Source organism: Armigeres subalbatus, chromosome 2 (assembly GCF_024139115.2).
Source record: "Armigeres subalbatus isolate Guangzhou_Male chromosome 2, GZ_Asu_2, whole genome shotgun sequence".
NCBI classification, from domain to species: Eukaryota; Metazoa; Arthropoda; class Insecta; order Diptera; family Culicidae; genus Armigeres; species Armigeres subalbatus.
In genome coordinates, this window is record NC_085140.1 from 460648632 (window position 1) to 460671705 (window position 23074).

A 23074-nucleotide genomic window follows, 5' to 3' on the forward strand; every position below is an offset into this window, starting at 1 on the left:
ATCTCATAGTTGACGTATCAACCATTCGAAATTTCAGCGAATTTCATTTATTACGCGTTTACTAGAATAATTCAACCGCTGCAACATCGATACGTTGCTTGTTCCAAGCCTCATTTAAGTGCTTACGGGTTGAAATGTTTTAAATTTGCTATGTTTGTCCCTAAATTATTCGAAATAGATGCGAAAGTGCAATGCAATGGTTGTTACGTCAACTATGGAATCATGGGCAGAGCTGTCATGCTGAGTTCATTGCAGCGTCGCATTTTTTTAAAAAGACAGGATCACCGTCTTCGACCAGAGGTCGCACAGACTGAACACTTAACATCTAGCATGAGACAACGGACAAGGACATTTACACAACACCCAGTGGACCAGTGGAGAACTTTTCGCTTTACGAAAAGTTTTCTCCTTACCGGGGCGGGAATCGAACCCACACTCCATAGCACATGCGTTTAGACGATTGACGTCGTTAACCGCACGGCCACGAAGGGTTTTCTCCCAACTCGCCCTAATATTGTATTCTGACAATTTTTCAATTTTACCGTCAAATTTGCAAACTTTTTGTATACATAAACACAGTTGATCCCAAGGTGAATTGATCAGTGAGGAAATCTTGAGAATCGGTCCATCCGTTCCTGAGTTATTTGGCCTCAACGGAAATGCTAACTTTTATATATCTTTGCAGTGCCAATGATTTATGACTCAATCATAATTAGAATTAGAGCCAGTTGAAAAAGGCATCCATTCAAACATCCAACTTCCAGCGAGTTGTTTCATCAGCCCAGCATGGTAGGTATCAGATGTTGTTTACGAATAAATGCGAAAAGCCCGCCAACAACCACGTGTTGCTGATTTTCCCCTTCGCATTGGAGCTCGATTTGCGCATGTCCGCGGGATATTGCGACCCAGCTGATTTCGTGTCCTCGTGGCATCCGTTCTGGATGCTGTGCTGGTGCTGGGAATGCACCTCGTACATAATTAATGAAACAAATAGAAATGGGGCCGCTGGATGGGGACGTGCGGTGGATGCTGTGGGATTGTTTGGATTTGCCGCTTGTTTTTTTTTCCGAAGTGAAGTGTACGGATGATGAGAGAGCGATGAGAGTGGAAATTCATTCGATGGGAGAGCTTTTGGGATGGCGCTTTCTTGGCTGCTTGGAAGATGATTTTCTTGTTTAGTTGCAAGAGGGACACAGAGTTATTCGGTTGACATCAATCCGCGCTCGTGGAGATTGGTTAGGGCCGGGGGTGGGAAGGGTTGCGATAGAGGCCATTCTTTCCTCGGAGTGGACAAGTGGTACTGCTTTAAAGCTTCAATTTAATGGTTATTTGAGCTGGAGAAGTAAATCTCGAGAACACTCGTGGGAGTTGGAGCCAATTTGGTCTTTGTAGACTAGAGTTTTGTGTTCTGGAAGATAGAAAGGAAAGAAGAGTGAAGGGATGGAAATTTAAGTGTCTTCAGCAGCAGTTTTCGGATATTTCGAATTGTGTCCCACCGGAGGGAATTATTTGTACCGATGTACATCTGTGTTTGATTGTGTATAGGTTTGTGGCTTTGCGGCAGGAATACCTACAGAACCGAACGTGTTGTGCATGGGGAGTGACAGATCAAGATAGAAGCATTAAAGGCTATAAATAAATCAAATCATCGTTTGGCTCGATGTGAGCTTTAATGGATAATCCGGAAAGCGTGGAAATGTGGAGCAGTGTCATTGCCGGAGGCTGTTGGGGAGAATATTTGAAGCATCCAACCATCGACGATACGTTATTGCTGTGTACTGCATTGCACTGCGGACCCGGATAGGCTCGAGTGGTGGCGAACTGGGACGAATTCTAGTTCAAGTGCTCGCCTCTTGTCCCTCGAGCGGATGGGTTTAACGAGCTGCATTGGAGAGCACTTGTGTGCTAAATGCAATAAATTAAAATTCATCCACAAAGGCTCAAACTGGATGGAGGCTAGAGTCGATCGTCGGGCGCTATTTATCTCCATCATCTTTTCCAGACATAATGCGATTGCAGGGGGGTTTAATTCAGTGTTGCAAAGGATGTTTCAATTATGGGTGTGGGGGTGAATAAATTGGAATTCAAATTAGAAGAGTATGAAAATCTAAATTTCTATGCATACAAAATAGAAATATTATATTTCCAAAGAAGATTAATCTCTACTAATAAGTTAGAGGTTAAATCTGATGTTTGTAGGTTGGTTTAGATTAGAAATTAAAGTTTTCTCACAACCTGTGGAAGCACATAAATGCATATTGCAATCGAAACATGTGTAAAGAGCTCATCTAATATCACATCACTGAATAGTTTATTTCTTCTTCTTCTTATTGGTATTACACTCTGGAACAGAGCCGCCTCGCAGCTTAGTGTTCATTAAGCACTTCCACAGTTATCAACTGCGAGGTTTCTAAGCCAGTTTTCCATTTTTGCATTCGTATATCATGAGGCTAACACGATGATACTTTTATGCCCGGGAAAATTGCCTAGACCGGCACCGGGAATCGAACCCAGCCACCCTCAGCATGGTCTTGCTTTGTTTAGTTTATTACATTCGTCTAATACAGCGACAAAATAACGTTTACCGGAATGACACTCACCTGAATAACATGAGAACCCGAATAATGTAACATTTATTTGAATTGAGGAAAAAGAGAGGATTGAAATCCTTCATATGGAAAAAAGGATACCGTGGATTGAAATGCTTCCATTTATCTTTCTTCCATCAAGGCGTAGATAGAAGCATTATGAATACAAACTAAAATTAGAGTTATGTGGAGTAATCTGTTTTATAGAAATGCCATTAACAGCATTGTACAACATTTCGAAAGGCCCTTAAGAAGCGACCGTCTACTCCGTATGCAAACATATGCATTCATTTATTGAATGCAATACTCCGGATAACCTAGTTCTTTAAAAGAAAGTGTCTACTCTATCGCCTTATTCTGATTATTTTCAGAAAATCTAATTCCGGACAGATACGTTCAAAGACAGCGACTGCAAACGAATTCTAAATTCCTTCAAAGAAGAGGGGGGATTGATTTTTTCTATTCTTTATTTATATGATTTTTTTAATTTTAAGTTTTTCACTCGTCGATAGTACCAAGGCTTGGGGTACTTGGCAGTGGGAGGAGGCAGGATGGTACCCTCAGGTCCAACCCTGAGAGACGAAAAGGGAAACTAAGATGTAACATAACAAACAATAAAGTTAAAATACTTCAACTACAGGTCACCAGGTAGGTCCTGGTGACGTTTAGTGCGCTGCCCTCCGGAGGTACTTGAAATCGCTTGATCTCGATCTTGAGCTCCAATTGTCGCGGTCAGCCCTCTAATTTCCTCTGGTCATCCAAATTCAGAAAGAAAATAAAATTCCGTAAATTTTTAAATATATCCGATCGCAGTTTCAAGAATATCAGCTTTAGAGCTTTGAAAATTGATTGAAAGCAGCATATTCGTTCTTGCATTGCTGCAGTAAAAAACCAGGGAATTTATGGCTATGCAGGTTAGGCTACAGTGATGGGTTTGGGGAAGACCAAGGCCCAGCTGACCTTGTTAGAATCGGTGGTTTATGTTGCGAGGGAGTTAGAACCCGGGTTGGGGTTCCCCGTCTGCCCGGTCACTGGAGGGGTGGGAAAGCCCGAAAGTCTCGTGTTGTGGAAACTCACTCCCAAGATTGACCTCGGGATGCTCGTGAAGCCGTTAAATTTGTTTGTATAAGCCTCCATCTTTTAAGAAAGAGATGAGGGCAGCGGTGCTGGCAGCGCCGTCGGATAGTGCATCCCTGATGGTATCCCGTGGGTTCCCTTAGAGCCTGCATCGACAAACATAATGTTCGACGGTGTTGAGAACATCGCAGACGTTGCAGGTTGTATGAAAGGAGCTCCCTTCGTAGTTATGCGAGAGCCGCGTATATCCGGTCCGAAGCCAGGAGATGATTTGCTGTTCATCAAGGTTAGGTAGGTCTGTCCATGCCGATGTGGTCCCCTTAATTTTCAGAAGGTATCCGGAAGTTGTGGCAATCTAGGACCTTTCTCAGTTTTCTAGTACGGCTTTCTTTATTCAGGTTTTTACGTCACCTAACGGGACTACTAAGCTAAAACGCTGGTTGTGATATTCGACTCCGGCAAGGAGATCGGCCGTGATGTTGACAGGCACTACGCAATGCCCCGGAATCCAAGCGAATGTCGCGTTCGAGAGCATTCTCGCTAAGATACTTTAGATTCAGGGGTGCTTAGACTCGTCGCTCTGGAGAGTGCGGAAATTACGCTGGCAGAGTCAGACAAAGCGAGGATAGGTTTCCTGGATGGATAGGGGGTGTCAATTAGTGCCGCGGCTGCTTCGGCCGAAAAGATGCTGCAGATATCAGGGAGGTTGTTTGACACAGTGAAACCGGTCCCGGTGTTCGTGGTTGGGTAAATCTTTGTTAAAGAGCTCGGTCAACGACCTTCTTAGAGCCATTGAAATATCATCCTATTTATAGAGTTAGGCTAGTGGCTGTTGAGGAGTGCCACCTCCTCGCTCCATGCCAGTGTACTCGCGCTCATGGAGGGAGACCGACGCCGGCCAGGAACGGATTCTTTTCAGTGAGGAGAGGGATTCTATATTCTCCGGAGGTGGCTGCGGCGAAAGAGTCGGTGACAGAGTTTCGACAAGGTTAGGTCGGTGATACAGGTCAGTTCCAGGCCATAGAATAGGCGGCTATCAATGATAGCCTCCCGTTGTTGGTTCGATGAGGCTTACACAAAGTCCGAAACAGGTTGACTCTGGTTAGACAACTTATTTGAACTTCGCGAAGGGCAGTAGGAACGAGAGGCTCCGGCCAATGGAGACTCCGAGAACTTTCACAATTTTTTTGTTGGGGATAGGCTGGTCCCCCAACTTAAGGCTCGGTCCGGACAGCTGATGTCTCCACCTGCAGACGTGTCCTTGCACAGATTTGCTGGCTGTCATAGTGAAGCCCACCGAGTTGGTCCAACGGAAGACGGCACTGGCTGCAGATTGTGCTTTGATCCGCGTACTCTTGGCCGAGTCGCCAACGACAACCAGCAGAATATCGTCGGCATATACAATATATATATATATATATATATATATATATATATATATATATATATATATATATATATATATATATATATATATATATATATATATATATATATATATATAAGTTAAAACATTTGGACGGGAATTCGGGTTTTTAAAAAAGATTGCTTCCGACTGCGCCACTCGACTGTTCGTATCGAGAATAAAAACTATATTGATTCAGTCTCTTACTTGCTAGATACAAAGAGCCCTGACTTGGTCCCTAAATGTGCTGACCTAGCGCCTAGCAGCAATGGTCCGGATATCGCGTGGTCCGCCGCGATCGATGTTGCTGAACTGGTGGTTTTGATAACTGCTGATTTAGCAGTTCCGATGTTCGCATGCGTCGTTGATTGTGAGCGTGGTGTTGCTACGTTGATTGAATTGGGTGATGAGTCGAGTTCGCTTCCCCTTAAGTATTGCTCGTCCCGAGCAATGCATTGTTTTGATGAACTGTTGAATTTTGATTGTGCCAATGACCAGAAATGCGACTATGAATGTAACTGCTATGCTGAGCGATGCAAGTCCTAGATTGTGTTTCCATTCCACTGTTTCCATGTGCTGTTTGTTCTGAATATGGAGCTCTTGTAGCTCAGAAATGTTTACGTGTCTTTCGATGTGCTGTGGTTTGATTTTCAGCAATTGTAAAGGTAAAACTATGGGTTGGTGAAAACTAAACTCGTAGTTTTCATAGAGTTCGTTATTAATGTACTAGCTGTATGTACCCGGCCTTGCTCGGAATTGCCAGTTTGATTCGCAGTTTTCACAATCAAACCAATTGGTCAACAGGATAATTGTGTTTTCTTATTAACTTCAAGTATTAACTTCATCATTTGATTAAAAGAAGGCAGATTTCATTTGAAAACATTGACTGATTTTGAAAAAGGGATCAAACTCAAAATCGTCCTATTCCGGGTAAACGTCTATTTCTAAAGAAGGAAAAACATACACCGATGTCTTATTCCGGGCAAACGTCTATTTTTGAAGAAGGGATCACATTCACCATCTAGAAGGAAACACATGAATCATTGCTTTTCACCGGGCAAACCATGATTTCGATGAAGGGTTGAGTTGATCGATAACTCAACAATACCACTCCCCCACACCCTCCCCTCCTTAACTCACTATCGTTGTCTCCTTAATATGAAGAATGTGTATTATAAATTCAGCTGGAATCGGCTAAGGGGAGATCAGAAGTTACACTGAGGTGATTGAGAGCTGAACAATGCCAGTCCCCCCACAACCTTCCCGTTTTCTAAATATCATCCCCAACCCCTATCTTAGTCTTCTTAAGAAAAAGAATGTGGGTTCCAAATTTGGTTGAAATTTTTCCAATGGGTACAGAAGTTACACTGAGCTGATCGATAAGTGAACAATACTCCTCCCCACACATCCTCCCTCTTTTCCAAAGAGCATTCCTACCACAACTGTCGTCATCTCCTTAAGAAAAAGAATGTGTATTCCAAAATTAGTTGAAGCCGGCCAAGTGGTTCAGAAGTTATGCTGGAATACACACAAACATACAAACATTGAGTTATATATATTATATAGATTTCTATGGCCCTTTTCAATAAACATCTTTCAAAAATAGAGACACATCCAAATCTGGTTGGAATTGGTCCTGGGAGTTGAGAGTTACACTGAATTGCTCGTTTTTAAAAGACAATCCCTTCCCCCTTACCCTTACTCTTTTCCCAATTACTATTCCACCCCCTTTGTTATCTTCTCCTTAGGATAGAGAATGTGTGTACCAAATTTAATTGAAATCGGTACAGGCGTTCAGAAGGTACACTTAATTTCTCGTTTTCTGAGCAATACCCCTCCCTTCACCTATATGATACGCTCCTCATAGTGAACATGTGTACAAAATTTGATTAATATCCGTCCTGGGGGTTGGGAGTAACACTGAATTGCTCGTTTTCCAAAGACAACCCCTCCCCCTGTACCATCCCTTTTCCCCAATGACCATCCCACCCCCTTTGTTATCTTTGCCTTAGGATAGAGAATGTGTGTACCAAATCTGGTTCAAATCGGTCCAGGGGTTCATAACTTACTTACGTTTCTGAACAATACCCCTCCCTCCAGATCTCTCCCCCTTTCCCAAATCACCCACCCATATGATCGTTTCTCATAGTGCATATGTGTACAAAATTTGGTTGAAATCGGTCTTGGGAGTTGAAAGTTACACTGAATTGTTCGTTTTCTAAACAAAACCCATCCCAGCATCCCTCCCCCTTTTCCAAATGACCATCCCACCCCTTTGTTAACTTCTCCTGAGGATAGAGAATGTGTGTACCAAATTTGGTTGAAATCGGCAAAGTGGTTCAGAAGTAGTTAGCGAACATACATACATAGATTGGTTTTTATATATATAGATAAAGATAATGAACAATTTTGAAATGTTATCAGATGTATCCCGGTTAAATTTCTGGAACTTATTCCACAGGTGCTGTTGAAAGGTACGTCTTGGTGAACGGTTGTTAACAGCAGCATGCCTGAGGATACAGTCCTGATTTCTGTTGATGGGGATCTTTCCATGAAATTGCATTTACCGTGTGTCTCTCGGATGAGTGGAGCTTCACAAGGATCATCGCTGATGTTTACCAGTTGTCTCCTTTCGCATATCGTCATTGTGGTGCTTTCCCTGCATTGCGATGTGATGGCCATGATTTCGTCTCGGTTGACAAAAGCTGTTTTATACTTTAGTTTGATTGTTCGGTTGCCAAGAGGTAATGGTTCGATAATAACTCTGTTGAATTTCGTTTGTAGTAGCTGCGGAATGTTGACACTGATGATGAGGGTAGAACCTTTGTATGAAAAGAACAGTTGTCGTCAGGTAATTGCTGGTCTCGTCTAGGTCATGCACTTTTAATCCTTGTTTTCTGATCTCCTGTGCTATAGTTTCCATTTCATTAGGTGAAAGAATTAAGTTACTCACAATATTTGTTTTAGCAAGCATCAATGAATATTCAATAGATTTTAATGTTTCAGAGAAAGTATCTAACTGGAAAATAGTCAAAATTTTCTGATTTTCTGTTACAATGTAATCGTCTCGACCTAGAATTTTACGAAGTACATTTTGTTGATTTTTAATTTCATGGTGCATCAAATTGATTCTGTTTTCGAACTTGGAATTTATACTAATTTGTCTGTTATTTTGCTTGATGAGGCTATTTCCTGTTTTCCTTAAATCGTCAAGTTTTGAGTTAATTATATGCAAATCTTCGGAATCTAAATTTCCGGTAACAAATTTAATCGCGCTTCCTAACATATTAATGGAACGTTTGTTTCTACTAGGTTTCATATGAAGTGTATTCAGAAGAAATTTTATTTCCCTAATCTTGATTTTGATAATTTCTGAAAAGTCACTTGTACTGTTTTGGAATTGGCTTATAACATTTTCAATGAATGACAAAGATATTTCAAACTGTGTGAAATCGATAGTATGTAGTAATCTATTATATCCAGTAATAACTCTTCCCTCCCCCCTTTGAAGAATCAACGCTCCTGCGTTGTTGGTGATATCGTGGATTTGGATTATTTGCGCATGAAGAAGGAGTGGTAATGAAAGGATGATGAGTGTGGATTTTAGAAATGTAGATGAAATATGCCGTGTATTGTCCATTGTGTCCTCCTAAAATAAAATAGCATTAGTTTCGTTTCACGTTTTCTTTATGTATCTCTCGTCCAGAGGCATCAATAATTACTCTTCCTTTATCTTCTGATGCTCTGATCGGTAGATATTTACGCTTTGTTTACGTTTGATACCTTGTATTCTTTTAAATATGGTTTTATTTTCTTCGATATGAGGATGTTCTTCTCGATGTTTATTATGGTAATCTAAATTTTTGTTCTGTGTTTTTCATTTGCCAAAATTACTTCGTCGTAGAATTTGTTTTTCTCTTCTAGCATCAAATCAATGTTAAGAGGCCTTTCGTGTCCGTCTTTTAACCCAAAAAATATCTCTCGCGGTTTAAAACCTGTGGCTGTGTGAATCGTATTGTTGTACAAAGTACAAGCAATAAGGAAGATTTCTTTGTTAGTAAGATCAGCGTATTGAGATTTAATACATCGGAAGATTTCAGCCAACGTGGAGTGAAATCTTTCGACTAATCCATTGCTCTCACTATGGTTTGCGGGTACGAAATGCATCTGAACATTTAGGTTATTCGTTAGTCCTCTAATTTCAGCGGATTTTAAAGCGGGTTCGTTATCGCATACAATAAGGCCTGGTGTTCCGTAGATAGAAAATAGTTTAAGTATGCCTTTCCTCATATCGGTTATGGTTCTGGATTTAATTGGGATCAATATTCCAAATCTTGAGAACTTGTCTATTACTGATAAAAATCTAAGGGATTTGGAAATGAACACGTCAATATGTATGATTTCGAATGGTTTTTAGAATTAGGCGTACATCCTAGACGAATTTTATATGGATGTCTGTCATACTTGTTGACATTACATACTTCACATATTTTAATAAATTGCTGAATTTTATACTTCATTTTGGAAAATAGAAACGTTTCGAAATCTGCTGCTTATTTTCCCAAATACCTCAGTGAGCTGTTTCGTGTGTATTGGATATGATGTGGCCTTGTTCTTCAGGTGTTTTAAGATCAATTAGTATTTTCTGTGTTAATAAGATTTTAAATGATTTGCATCTACTGAAATAATTTTTATATACTATTTGTATTGTATTCATTAAATTTTCAGGACAAAGGATACAGTTTGTCCTTCTCAAATCCATATGATCTTTGAATATTCGTATGATAGTGGGGACGCCAAATACCAACTTAGTTATTGTTCGGCGAAAAACTCTGGGAAATATCTGCTCGTATGTATCAGGTTCATCAGGACCTACTTTAAGGATTATTTGGTTATGGAAATAATTAAGGGGTAGCTCTGTGCATTTAATGAACTCAGAGTCATCTGTGTCTGCTGAGTGTGCGCTCATGTCGTCAGATGAGACTTCTTCATTAATATTTAGTTCGTTGCGAATACGTGATAAACTATCGGCTACGGTGTTTTGTTTCCCGGGTCGGTATTTTATCTCATATTCGAACTCGCTAAGTGAAAGACGCCAATGAACTAATCTATTATTGGTGTCCTTCAAATTCAAACCATAAGTTAGGGGCTTGTGGTCAGTGTATAAAACAAATTTACGTCCATAAAGGTATGGCCGAAAATATTTACATGCCCACACTACCGCTAACAATTCTTTTCAATTGCGGAGTATTTTTCCTCCGACTTATTCAATGTTCTAGAAGCAAACGCTATTGGTTTATCGCTTCCTACAGGACCTTGCGAAAGGACTGCTCCAATGGCGAAGTTTGAAGCGTCCGTCGTCAAAAGAAAAGGGTTTAGATAGGTCGGGATATTGGAGAATATCACTTCCCGATAGAATCTGTTTACATCGTTCAAAGGCTGCTACAAATTCTTTTGAATGAGTAATTGTTTCTCCTTTTCTTAGACAATTTGTTAATGGCTTTGCTATTTTGGCAAAATCTCGAATGAATTTCCGGTAATATCCTAGGATGCCTAGAAAACCTCGGAGTTCTTTTCTCATTTTGCGGTATTGGCCAATTTCGAATAGTTGCAATTTTGTCCGGATTAGGCTTTACACCTTCTGAAGTTACAACATGACCCAAGAATGCAACTTCCCGTTGTAGGAACTCGCTCTTGTCCAGTTGGATTTTCAGATTGTGCTTTTCTAAAGTGGCGAAGATTTTTGATAAATTGTCAATATGTTGAGTTAGACTAGTTGAAAAAACTATTATGTCATCCATGTAAACGAGGCATGTGACACCGATGTGCTCTCGCAGAACATTATCCATCACCCGTTGAAAAGTTGATGGGGCGTTCTTTAAACCGAAAGGCATTCTCAAAAATTCATAGTGCCCATTTTCGACACTAAAGGCTGTTTTTGGAATGTCTTTCTCTTCCACTTCGACCTGGTGAAAACCAGATGCCAAGTCTAATGTGGTAAAATACATGCAGCGTCCTAATTTATCGAGGACGTCTGTTATATTCGGTATAGGGTACCGATCGTCAATGGTTTTTTCGTTTAATTTGCGGTAGTCTATGACTAGCCGCCACTTCTTTTCACCTGATGCGTCCAATTTTTTTGGGACGATCCATACAGGAGACGTCCAAGGGCTTATCGAATGTTGAATTATCCCTTGATCGAGAAGTTCAGAAATTTGTCGCTGGATTTCCTCTTTATGGCAAAAAGGATAGCGATATGATTTGGCATGTACCGGCAAATCATCTTTTGTTTTAATGGAATGTTTAATAGCACTGGTAAACGACAAATGTGTGCCTTTCATGAAAAATACATTTTCATGTTTTGTAATCACCTGCAGAAGTTTCTCACGTTCATCTGGATTGAGATGGTCGATTCTTAACTGCTTTAGTAATTTTTCACTGATACTCGGTTTCGATGCTTCTTCAAATGGTGTTCTTGCTTCAAAATTATTGATTTGAGGACGAATAATATTCTCATCTAAATCAATTCTTTTGCTTTCGTTCGAGTAATTCGTGATTAATACCTGAACGTTTTCGTTTTTAGTTGAATAAAGTCCAGAGTGAATAATCACATTTGGTGCAACTACCAAATCGTTTTCCAGAAAAAAGTCTCCGTTAATTCGCGTAGGGAGATTGACTGGTTTGGATTCGTGCGCGTTCAGATAAACTGATTTTACATCTGGGTATCTGCGCTTCATTTTTATTATTCCGTGAGGCAATCTTATTTCATAAGTTGAAGTAAGAATGTCTGCTTTAAGAAGTTGTAAGGATTCGTACCCAATTAATCCGTCAAAAAAGGGATGGAAATCGAAGACATAAAACTTCAATTTCTCAGTGTTGGGAATTTTAAAGAAAGGATTAAATTCGACGATTTGATTAATATTATGGGTACCGTTTATGTTATGAACTTTTGCTGGATCAGTGAATCTACATTTTTCAAGATTTACGTGTTTGGGGCTAACATAGTTTTTATTAGCGCCTGTGTCTATGAGAAATTTCAACAAACCTTTAGTAGTATCCATTTCGACATAAGGAATAAAGTTATTTAAGTCGTTAAGTCGCCTTCCACTCGCTCCCGAAAATTTAGATCATCTACTGAAACAGATTTGTCACTATCAAGGTTATCAGCTTCAGGAGTTTCATTGTTATTATCTGTGTAATTATTCATCTCAACATGTTCAGGATATTCAGATACGTCATACATTTGGTAAGGATAATATTCATCATAAATGGCATTTGGTTCTAGATATTCTTCAAGATGATAATTTGGGCGGTTTAAGTAATTCACTTGATTGGATCTAATTGAGTGATCAATTTCCATTGGTGTGGGTTTCGGTTGCTTTGGAAAGTTAGGATTTGAGGGAATTGTCTGGGTGGTTGTTGACCAAACTGGAATGAACGTTGGGGTGGATGAAATTGGAATGGCCTTTTGCTGTTGTGGAAACTGCATTGGTCTTATTTGTGGGGAAAAATTGAATGGTTTTTGTTGCTGTGGATATATGAATGGTTTTATTTGGTGGTTAGATAGAGGTGGTCTTTGATTTTGAAGATACGGAAATTGGAATGGTTTGGATATTGAAGTAGTCGTAGTTGATTCGACGTAGGAAACTGTAATGGTTTAGGAATATTGTAGGATGGTTTGGCAGGAACTGGAGGTGGTGGAGGTGCCCTAAGATGATTTTTCACATAGTTGTAGTTTCCTTCTTCTAGGCAAAGCCTCAGAGCTTCTTTCAGTGTTTTTGGGGATTGAGCACGAATGATAGGTCCTAGCGGTTCTTTAAGCCCGGAGAGGAAAACCTTTAAACCTAGTTCTTGATAGAAAATTTTCTTTGCTGACACTACTACTGGATTGGGTTCATTTAGATTTAATAAGTTCACTAGTAAAGAAACTGCATGTGAAACATTTCCATAAAATTCTTGAACGCAATTAGTTTGAGTTAATTTAAACAAATCGCGTGTAAGCGAAATTTCGTCTCGCTTATCGCCTAAATGCGTCGTCAGAGTGTTTTTGATATCGTCCCATTCGGTATCAGTCCCATACAACTCCAACACTGCATCAGCCTCTTGTGTTATCTTTGCACGGATGGATTGCATCCATACATCGAAAACTGCGGTGCCTCTAGCCCTTTCTAAGGTTGGCATCAACCTATCAACGGCCTTAATAAAAGTGTTCAGTTTCACTGGATCTCCCGTAAAACATGGCATGTCCCTAATAATCTGTGGACTCTGCATCTGTTTCAAAATTGAATCAATATCGTTATTCGGTACAACAGGAATCGGCTGTTGTTGCAGTAGGGCGATTTCTCGATCCCTTTCATTAATTTGTCTTTGCTCATCAGCGATTTGATCTTGCATAATAAGCAACTGTCTTCCCTGCTCTTCAATTTGAGCGGCGGCGTTAGCCAACTGCTCTTGCAGAGCTTCATTCTCCGCTGCAATTAAATCACGCCTGTTATCCAAATGTGCCATCCTAACTAATCACTATTCACTTCGATAACACTTTTTAACACTGTTAGATTTCGATTATTATTTGTTAACACTATGAATTATCAATTTTAAACTTTGAATGAACTTAAACGCTATTACTTACGATTTATTGGCTCGCTCCGATATGCGCTCTTCGCTAACCGTTGGTGGGTGGAAATCTGCTACGATGTTCGCTCGTCGCCGATCGTGGTGGATGCTATTCTGCCTCCTGGGGTAACGCTGGTTCCCGTCGTGTTTCGAAGTTTAACACAATTCAACGATGTTCACTCGCGGAAGGGTTTCAACCCGGAAAAACTCACTTAACACTTTTACGGTATCCTACCGCACTGCGCCAGTTAAAACATTTGGACGGGAATTCGGGTTTTTAAAAAAGATTGCTTCCGACTGCGCCACTCGACTGTTCGTATCGAGAATAAAAACTATATTGATTCAGTCTCTTACTTGCTAGATACAAAGAGCCCTGACTTGGTCCCTAAATGTGCTGACCTAGCGCCTAGCAGCAATGGTCCGGATATCGCGTGGTCCGCCGCGATCGATGTTGCTGAACTGGTGGTTTTGATAACTGCTGATTTAGCAGTTCCGATGTTCGCATGCGTCGTTGATTGTGAGCGTGGTGTTGCTACGTTGATTGAATTGGGTGATGAGTCGAGTTCGCGTTTAACTTATATATATATATATATATATATATATATATATATATATATATATATAATATAGACTGGCCCAGATTACTATGGGGAGAAAAAAATGTTGTCGAATTACACGGGGCACCCCCCAGAACCAATTTCCAAATCGAATGAGTGACGGAGGTGTATTTTCCTATTCATTTTGGCTGAAATCCCCATACAAACTTCAAATCAAATGCGCCAGCTTATGCAACAAGCGATTGAGCTGAAATTTTCAAAGATTGATTTTCTCACCCAAAGACACAATCCTGGGGGTGCCCCGTGGAATTAGACAACTTTTTGTTTCCTGGGCCAGTCTAATATATATATACAAAATACCCCGTTTATAGATACGAGGAACAACGTGACGGCTAGAACGGATCTCTGTTTTCTCTGCAAAGGTCCTTGAACTTTGATTACCAATTATGAATTGTTAAGAGCGCTCTGTGAGGAAATTTCGGACAAAAGCAAGGAGGTTGCCGGAAAATCCCCACTCTTTCAGCTGCTGGAGGACATATGGGGTCCAAGTCCTGTTGAAGGAGTAATTGAGTAATGCCTTTTTTAAATAAACACGTTTACCCGGTTAAAGGTGTGTTTGCCACACTACCGACTATGCGTTCAATTCCCTAGCAGCACAAGTCGGACTGATTTGATTGCTGCAACTCAAATGTAACCAAATTCAGTTATATATTGATTGCAGAAACCTCTATGCCACATATGTGCTGCTCGGGTTTGGGAATCTTGGGTTCATTTAGTAGCCGCTAAGTTGCGAAGGCCGACAGAGGTCTTTCGTAGCTTAGTTGGTTAAAAGCACCAGTCTAGCGTACTGAGGATCGTGAGTTCGAGTCCCATCGAAGGAAAGTAGTTTCCTCCAATACATTTTTCAAATCATAATCTTCCACATAATGTACATATTCACATCTAATTCCTACTGTTTACACGATTCACTTTTCTAACTTTCAAAGGAAAAGTGTTTTTGTTTTATGCAATTAGGCTAACGGCTCAAATGTACTTAACATTTTTTTTAACTAACTCGGGAGTTTTTTTTTAAACAAAAATCAACTACGTAGCTATTTAAGTCTCTTTTCTCACGAGATCCATTTCGTTTTTTTCCTCGAAAACCGACCAGTGTTGGTAGAATCATACTTAATTCTCATCGATGCCTCTTGTGCGAGCCAACTCGCTTTTCGGTCAGGATTTCGCATAGTTTCGCTCATTCGCGGAAAAATGGTTTCGCTCCAAAAAAGGGTCAAAAAACAATCGAGGCGTACTTTTTTGATTACATATGGTTTCATTATGAATTGTTCTAGGCGAAGAAAGTTAATTCAATAAATATCGTGCAATGATGCAAATCGCGAGTCGAATCATGAACGAATCTATGAATCTGATTGGATTTGACTCGTGCTTGATTTGTATCTCAAATTAGATTTGAGAATTTAAGTTTTCACCAACACTGAAACCGATAGATGATTTATTATAATAAAGATTAGGACAAAAAAAAACCTGAGCTACTTCAAACTCATCGAACTAGCTTAAATTTCAAGTGAGTTTTACTGAAATAATAACGACAGAAGAACACGAAGTTACTCGAAGTTAAACGATGAAATAGATAAATGAACGTCAGAAATTACATCCGAAGCGAATGCAAATTAGTAGCTTGCAATGAACAAAGCTGTTATTGTCCAATCCAATTGAAAATTGAAATAAGTTTTGCTATGAATTTGAATCTGTGGAATATGCCATTTGCTGTCGTATCAAAAAGACGGGGAATTACTTACCCAAGCGTGTGCTTTTGTAGACGGTTGCGTTAGTAATGCTGGGCATCACGTATCACGCGCAACGCCTACTTCGATGTTAACCGTCGTCGCTTTGTGAGTGCTCGTCGTGAGTGAAGCCAACACGTGGTCGGATGCTATAAGCGATAGGTATCATATCTATTAGACCGTGGACCCTGGAAACAAAAAGTTGTCGAATTCCACGGGGCACCCCCAGGATTGTGTCTTTGGGTGAGAAAATCAATCTCTCAAAATTTCAGCTCAATCACTTATTGCATAAACTGGCGCATTTGATTTCAAGTTTTTATGGGGATCTCAGCCAAAATATATAGGAAATTACGCCTTCGTCACTCATTCGATCTGGAAATTGGTTCTGATTGCTCAATTGACGTTCATATAGTTTTCGGTTGATACGATTCCATCAATAAATCCAAAAATTCACAATTCAGCTCCTAATAAATCAGCCGAAAGCTAAGTAAAAGTTCATTTAATCATCGTACAACGTTCTGTGTAATTGTTCTGTAGCATACCAACTGCCGTTTTTGCAATTCTGAGCTCGATAAAGCAATCAGAACCAATTTCCAGAACAAATGAGTGACGGCGGTGTATTTTGGTATATATTTTGGCTGAAATCCCCATACAAACTTTAAATCAATTGCGCCAGCTTAAGCAACAAGCGATTGAGCTGAAATTCTAAGAGATTGATTTTCTCATCCAAAGACACAATCCTGGGGGGTGCCCCGTGAAACTCGACAATATTTTTTTCTCCCCATACTAAGCTGGGCTAAGTCTAATATCTATTTAAAGTGAATGTATACCACACATCCTCATGTTACTGTTACTTTTTAAAAAGTAAATACTTTATTTTTATTTTTATCGTCGTGTAACATATTAGCTTAGGATAGTTTCATGTATTGACCTGTTGCAAAGCGGACTTGGTCGGCGGTATTGTAACCACACACTTGAACCTTTTGAATCAGTCTGGCATGGAATGCATCAGTAGATCCCGCTCGCTGCTTGATGCATGACTTGGAGCGCCTCATTTTCAGCTGCTGTGTCGGTCAATGACTTAGAGAAGTTATTTATTCGCGTGACTAGCTTTGGGTAGCGTCGTGGATCACGAGAGTTTGGTTTCAGATCCACTGCACTTATAATGTCCTGCAAGTTCTTCCCAAACAACAAGTACAATAATTTTGCCTAGTCTGCTGACCCAGCGAAAGTGGATAGCGATGTGGCAATCTCGAAGTTTTCAATAAAACCTTGCCAGTTTTCCATAAGTTTATTGTACGGAACGTCCATCGGGAACATGGGAATGAGGTCTTAGCGAATATTGGTCCCTGTATCCGTGAACCAGAGGATGGTTTCAACTCATCCTTCTCGCTTCCATCTGCCTTGTCAGTAATCAAGAGAAACTGACAAACAAAATTTGGCAGGTTGGACAATAGGCTCCGAAGTTATGACCAAAATACTTTGTGTTATAAAAAAACGCGTCTAGCTCACTTTTAATGCACTTACCCTCAGCTTAGATTAGCTTGATTGACTGTGGGGGTCTCCAATTGCTTTGCTAGCAAAAGCGTAGGATTGCCAATCCGGATATGGCGAGTTCCAGTCTGGAATGTTTTCGGGTTAGAAATTTTCTCGACACCCTGGGCATAGTGTATCCATTGTACTTGCCACACGAGATACATACTCATGCAATAACGGGCATAGAATTAATAACTGAGGAAATGCTAATATAATTATATGTTGAAAAGCAGGCCAAGTTTCAATTGGAATGTAGAGCCACATAAGAAGAAGAAGAAGAAGAAGAAACTTGATTGACTGTACCCATCGTAGTTGCTAGTCGTGATTGACCGAGAAACAACAAATAATGCACAACTCATCAATTGAATAGTTTTCTCGGGACAAGAAAGCTATTCTCACTGTACATGCTTCGGAGTTTCTTTAATTTAAGACCAATAACGATGCCGGTCACGTCCTCACAGTCAATTAGGATAAGGGGAGGAAAATTAGTTCGACACTCATTGCTACAAGAGACCGAAGAATCCTCTTCATCTTCATGAGTAAGGAATAGTATGTTGGTTGGGAACGGAATATATTGGAAATCGCCGTGGTAAGCGATTAATTATTTCATTTGATCGACGCCATATTAATAATGACATAAAAACGAAGACTGATTCGATATCTTAACTACTTCGCGACGACTTAAACACGCACTGCACTCGCTTGCTCGATGACTACTGTAAACTATTCAAGATCGCGCTTGTTTCAACCATGCGCATGAGCCACCGACACCAAATAGATATTTTATTATTTTTTAGGCGAACAAAACACGCACTGCACTTACTTGGTCGATGGCTACTCACTAAATTTAAATGCACTTACCCTCAACCGATTCACTCGCAACAAGTTGCATTCGACGCGGAATCCTGTCTTATTGTTTCTTATTGAATTTTTGGCAGATCGGACAATGGGCTCAGAAATAATGGCCAAAATATATTGTGTTATAAAAAAGCACGTAAAAAAGTCTAGCTCACTTTCAATGCACTTACCCTGAATCGATTTACTCATAAGAAATTAGATTGGACGAGGAATTTGACAGATTGGACTATCACCAAATTCATATGAGCATATCATTGCTTGAAATCAGGCCTGGGAATTGTCGCGTTTGTCAGTGACACCTGACAAGATACATAAAAACATGGTCAGTCAAAAAAAACTTGTCAACTTCCAGTTTTCCGTCGCACGACTGGATCCCCACGACCAGATGACAACTTTTTCCAACCGCGACAATTTGCTTTTGTCGTATGTCTTGTTAGAGCACACATCTGCGACAAAAGTGCGACAACGCATACATTTTCGGCTCTGTACGACGACACAACATTATTGGACCCGAAAGTAAGTTATGTCGCATCATCTGGTTGTCCATCTGCGTGGAGGAGCAATTGGCGCTTTGATGTCGCATGAAGAAGAAGAAGCATAAAGATGATAATCGAAAAAATCTCTAATCTAATCTCTTTCTTCTAAAACTTTTCTCAAACATTCTAAAAGCAATTTAATTAAAAACGGTAAGCAGTACGGGGTTGGACTTTTCTTCTACTGTATAATAAACACAATATTTCTATTCGAAATTTTATTTTATAATATTACACTTAAAACACAGTATAAGAAAAGTCCAACTCCGTACTGCTTACCGTTTTTAATTAAATTGCTTCTAGAATTTTTGAGAAGAGTTTTAAAAACTTCTTCGTATGGTTTCCCGTGGAGATTTTTTCGATTATCATCTTTCTGCTTCTTCTTCTTCATGCAACATCAAAGCGCCAATAGCAGCGGACAAATTTGAAATATCATACTGAAAAGAGCACTTTATAATTAATTATTTCTTTGTTCTCTTGACAGATTTTCTGTTTAGAAATAAGACATTCAATTTTTGCGTTGTTACGTACATAATAATACATAAACAAAAAAAACAAATGTCTCTTGCACAGAGAAAGATCCCCCAGTGTAGAATAACTGAACCATTTAACGCAACGCAAGTTTGCTCGCTTTTCACGCGGTTTATGGAGTTTTCGTACTTTTCAAGCGGGTTTGCATTGATGCTGTTTTTTAACCGATTTTGTTCACGTGGATTTGAAAAAAAAATCGGAGCATACGAAACAGCGATTTTTGATAAAGTCATTTTTACGCGGTTTTTGTAATTTACCCGGTTTTGACTTACGCAGTACAATCAATCGTCCGCGTAAATATCGACGTCAGTAGATTTTAACCGGTACACCGTTTGTAGCAATTGCCTGATAGACGGTTATTTGACTGCAATATTTTATGTATAAGAGAAATACGGAAATTTATTTAAGCGTATATTCTACATTAAGGGCAATTAAGGAACATTCGATACATTTTTGATTGATTGGAATTACTGCACGTTAACTTGGGCGGAGTATTAAATTTTAATCGCTAGCCACGCGCTGTTGTGGGGCCGTACACTTATTACGGTGCATTTTTCAAAACCCCCTCCAATGTAATTTTTTTTTCTTACACATTATTTCACATATTATCAATATAAATATGAGAGTAAGAAAATGATAGTACTCCTTCCATAAGTGCTTACATAATAAGTGAACGCTCATGCGGGCTTGTTCATGCTATGATGCGTGATATGTTTTGACGTAAACTACGTCTAAGGGGAAGACTCAGATACAGGGTGTAAAACCGAAATTTCCAAATTCGAGACCGTCACGAAATTAGGATAGATTTCAAACGCTAATAGCGTCTTTATCTTTCGATGGATTTTCAACATTTGCTTATCAATCGATTCAGAAACTCTCCAGCAATTTGCCAATTCTATTGATACTATTGATTATCAACGTTAAACTATTGAAAATGTTGTTTCTTTCCAAATCGGGTGAAAAATTCAATTCCGTTCATAAATCCCCAACACGGACATCAGATTGCAGTAAGGTACGGGCCTTTTGATCCACTGCTTCGTTTTCCCTGTGTATAAAACGCCCCGTGTTTCGCGTGCGCGCGTCATTTTCATTCTGGATGTCACGGCGAACGGACCAGGGCGTCCAGAAGCGGTCCCAGTGATAACGGCTGTCTCAGCGGTGTGGTGGTGCGGATGAAATTTTTTCGGTCAGTGGTGGTGGCGGTCGTGGAAGCAGCAGCACATCATTTTCACCCGTGTCTCATCTTCGGCCGATCTGGCAATCAACGGCGTTCGATAAGCCGAATCATCGGATGTCGGTCGCGCAGCCCAGTGGCTGCAGTTAATAAGGCACATAAGTGGAAATTAATCGGTTCTTTTCAGGACCATCATTATATTTGGGAGGAAGGTTAAGTTGAAATATTTTTCCTATAGTGCAACCGTTAGGAACTGGAAAATTCTTCGGTGAAATTTTCTAGCGTAATTCGGAGTTATATGATTTTAGTGATTGAGAATGCTGATATTAGACGAACTTTTTTCATAGAACAAAGCATAATTGTTTGGCATCGGTAGCGGAAACATAGCATTAGTGCCGGTCCGAGTTTAGGCTGCCATCGGAAGATTGCTACAGCAATTTATTCACTAATGTGGCGTTTGCAACGATTTGGATGTTGTCGGCACAACATGAAGTTTTCCCGCGAGACTAATTTTGTATTTTTCCTGTTGATTGAAAAAGAAATCGGTTCCGAGATGAACTTTATTCAAAGCGCAACGCTAACGTCGGTAGTTGAATCCCAAGCAAGTATCGGAAGGAGACCATGCAAACAATTGATTCGCATTATGACTGAAAAAAAATGTATGGCGTCAGTATTGATGTTTGCTACAGATTTTTTGACGTAAACTTCGTCTAAGGGGAAGACTCAGATACATGGTTTAAAACGGAAATTTCCAAATTCGAGACTGTCACAAAAATTAGGATAGATTTCAAACGCTAGTAGCGTCTTTATCTTATTTTCGACATTTGCTTATCAATCGATTTGGAAACCCTCCAGCAATTTGCCAATTCTATGGATACTATTGATTATCATTAATGCTTAATTTTTTTCCAACACAAATATGATTTTGAAACAGTATCACCGGCGCGTGCTTACTCGCAATCTACATGCTGATACATTTACAGTTACATCAAACAACTGAAAACCGAAATACGCCACTCCAAAATTACGAGGTGACAATGTTAGAAAGAGACAAAAGATAGGAAAAATAACACGGTGTGTAGTGCCTCCCCGAGTCACAGAGCCACTTTCATTGATGGTAGCCGATCGTTAGTACTCCATATCAAATATCATATCATATCATAGCATATCAAAGAATATTGTGGCCAAATTTAATAAAATTTGGTCAACAAAAACCCCCCTGACAATAATAGAACAAAACCTGCCGAAGCCGTCGTTCCTCCTACATCATACAAGAAAATTTAAACTGAGCGCTGCTAATGTTAATGACGACGACCGCGCGACCCACACCATCGCCGGAATAAAATTTCCAGTAGGAGCTCCGCCGATGCCGAAGGTGGTACCACGGTCTGCTCTCCGTGACATCTCGAACGAAGTGGCTCGCGCGCGCGGAAGAACTGCTTTCTTGTAATCAATAAAGTTGAACCTGTAGCCACGCCCCTTTGGTAAGTGTGTGACGGTTACACAATATTTGCAGTCATACCGGCAACAAAGAGGCGGGACTAATGAGCCATCTTTATTGATTATAAGAAAACTGCTCTCCCACGCGCGCGTGGCCCATTCCAGTTCGAGACAGCAGCATGTACGGACGTGTTTTTTGTTCGCGCATTTTGACGTAAACTACGTCTAAGGGGAAGCCTCGGATCTTCTTCTCCTTCTTATTGGCATTACATCCCCACACTGGGACAGTGCCGCCTCGCAGCTTAGTGTTCGCTAAGCACTTCCACAGTTCTTAACTGCGAGGTTTCTAAGCCAGGTTACCATTTTTACATTCGTATATCATGAGGCTAGCATGATGATACTTTTATGCCCAGGGAAGTCGAGACAATATCCAATCCGAAAATTGCCTAGACCGGCACCGGGAATCGAACCCAGCCACCCTCAGCATGGTCTTGCTTTGTAGCCGCGCGTCTTACCGCACGGGTAAGGAGGGCCCCCGGGAAGCCTCGGATACAGGGTGCAAAATGAAAATTTCCAAATTGGGGACCGACACGAAATCATGTAAGATTTCAAACGGTAATGGCGACATTATCTTTCGACGGATTTTCGAGATTTTGTTATTAATAGATTCGGAAACTTTCCACCAATTTGCTAATTGTATTGTAAAACTATTCATTATCAACGGCAAACTATTGAAAATGTTATTTCTTTCCAAACCGGGTGAAAAATTCAAAAATAATCAATCCCGTTCATAAATCCCCAACACGGACATCAGATTGCAGTAAGGTACGGGCCTTTTGATCCACTGCTTCGTTTTTCCTGTGTATAAAAAGCCCCGTGTTTCGCGTGCGCGCGTCAGTTTCATTCTGGATTTCATGGAAAGCGGACCAAGGCGTCCAGAAGCGGTCCTAGCGACAACGGCTATGGTGGTGCGGATGA

At 40.2% G+C, this 23074-nt stretch overlaps 1 protein-coding gene across 3 annotated transcripts in view; it reads left to right on the plus strand.

Moving 5' to 3' along the window:
- Positions 1-1193: 1193 nt before the first annotated feature.
- Positions 1194-23074, plus strand: part of LOC134218316 (gamma-aminobutyric acid type B receptor subunit 2) — a 66963-nt gene continuing 45082 nt past the window's right edge. The window contains exon 1 of one of the 3 annotated variants that reach the window (XM_062697257.1): positions 1194-1297. The gene's annotated coding sequence lies outside the window, so the exon portion shown is untranslated. Of the gene's footprint in view, positions 1546-23074 lie in introns of all 3 variants that reach the window. The other 2 variants (XM_062697258.1, XM_062697256.1) reach the window with 2 other exon arrangements.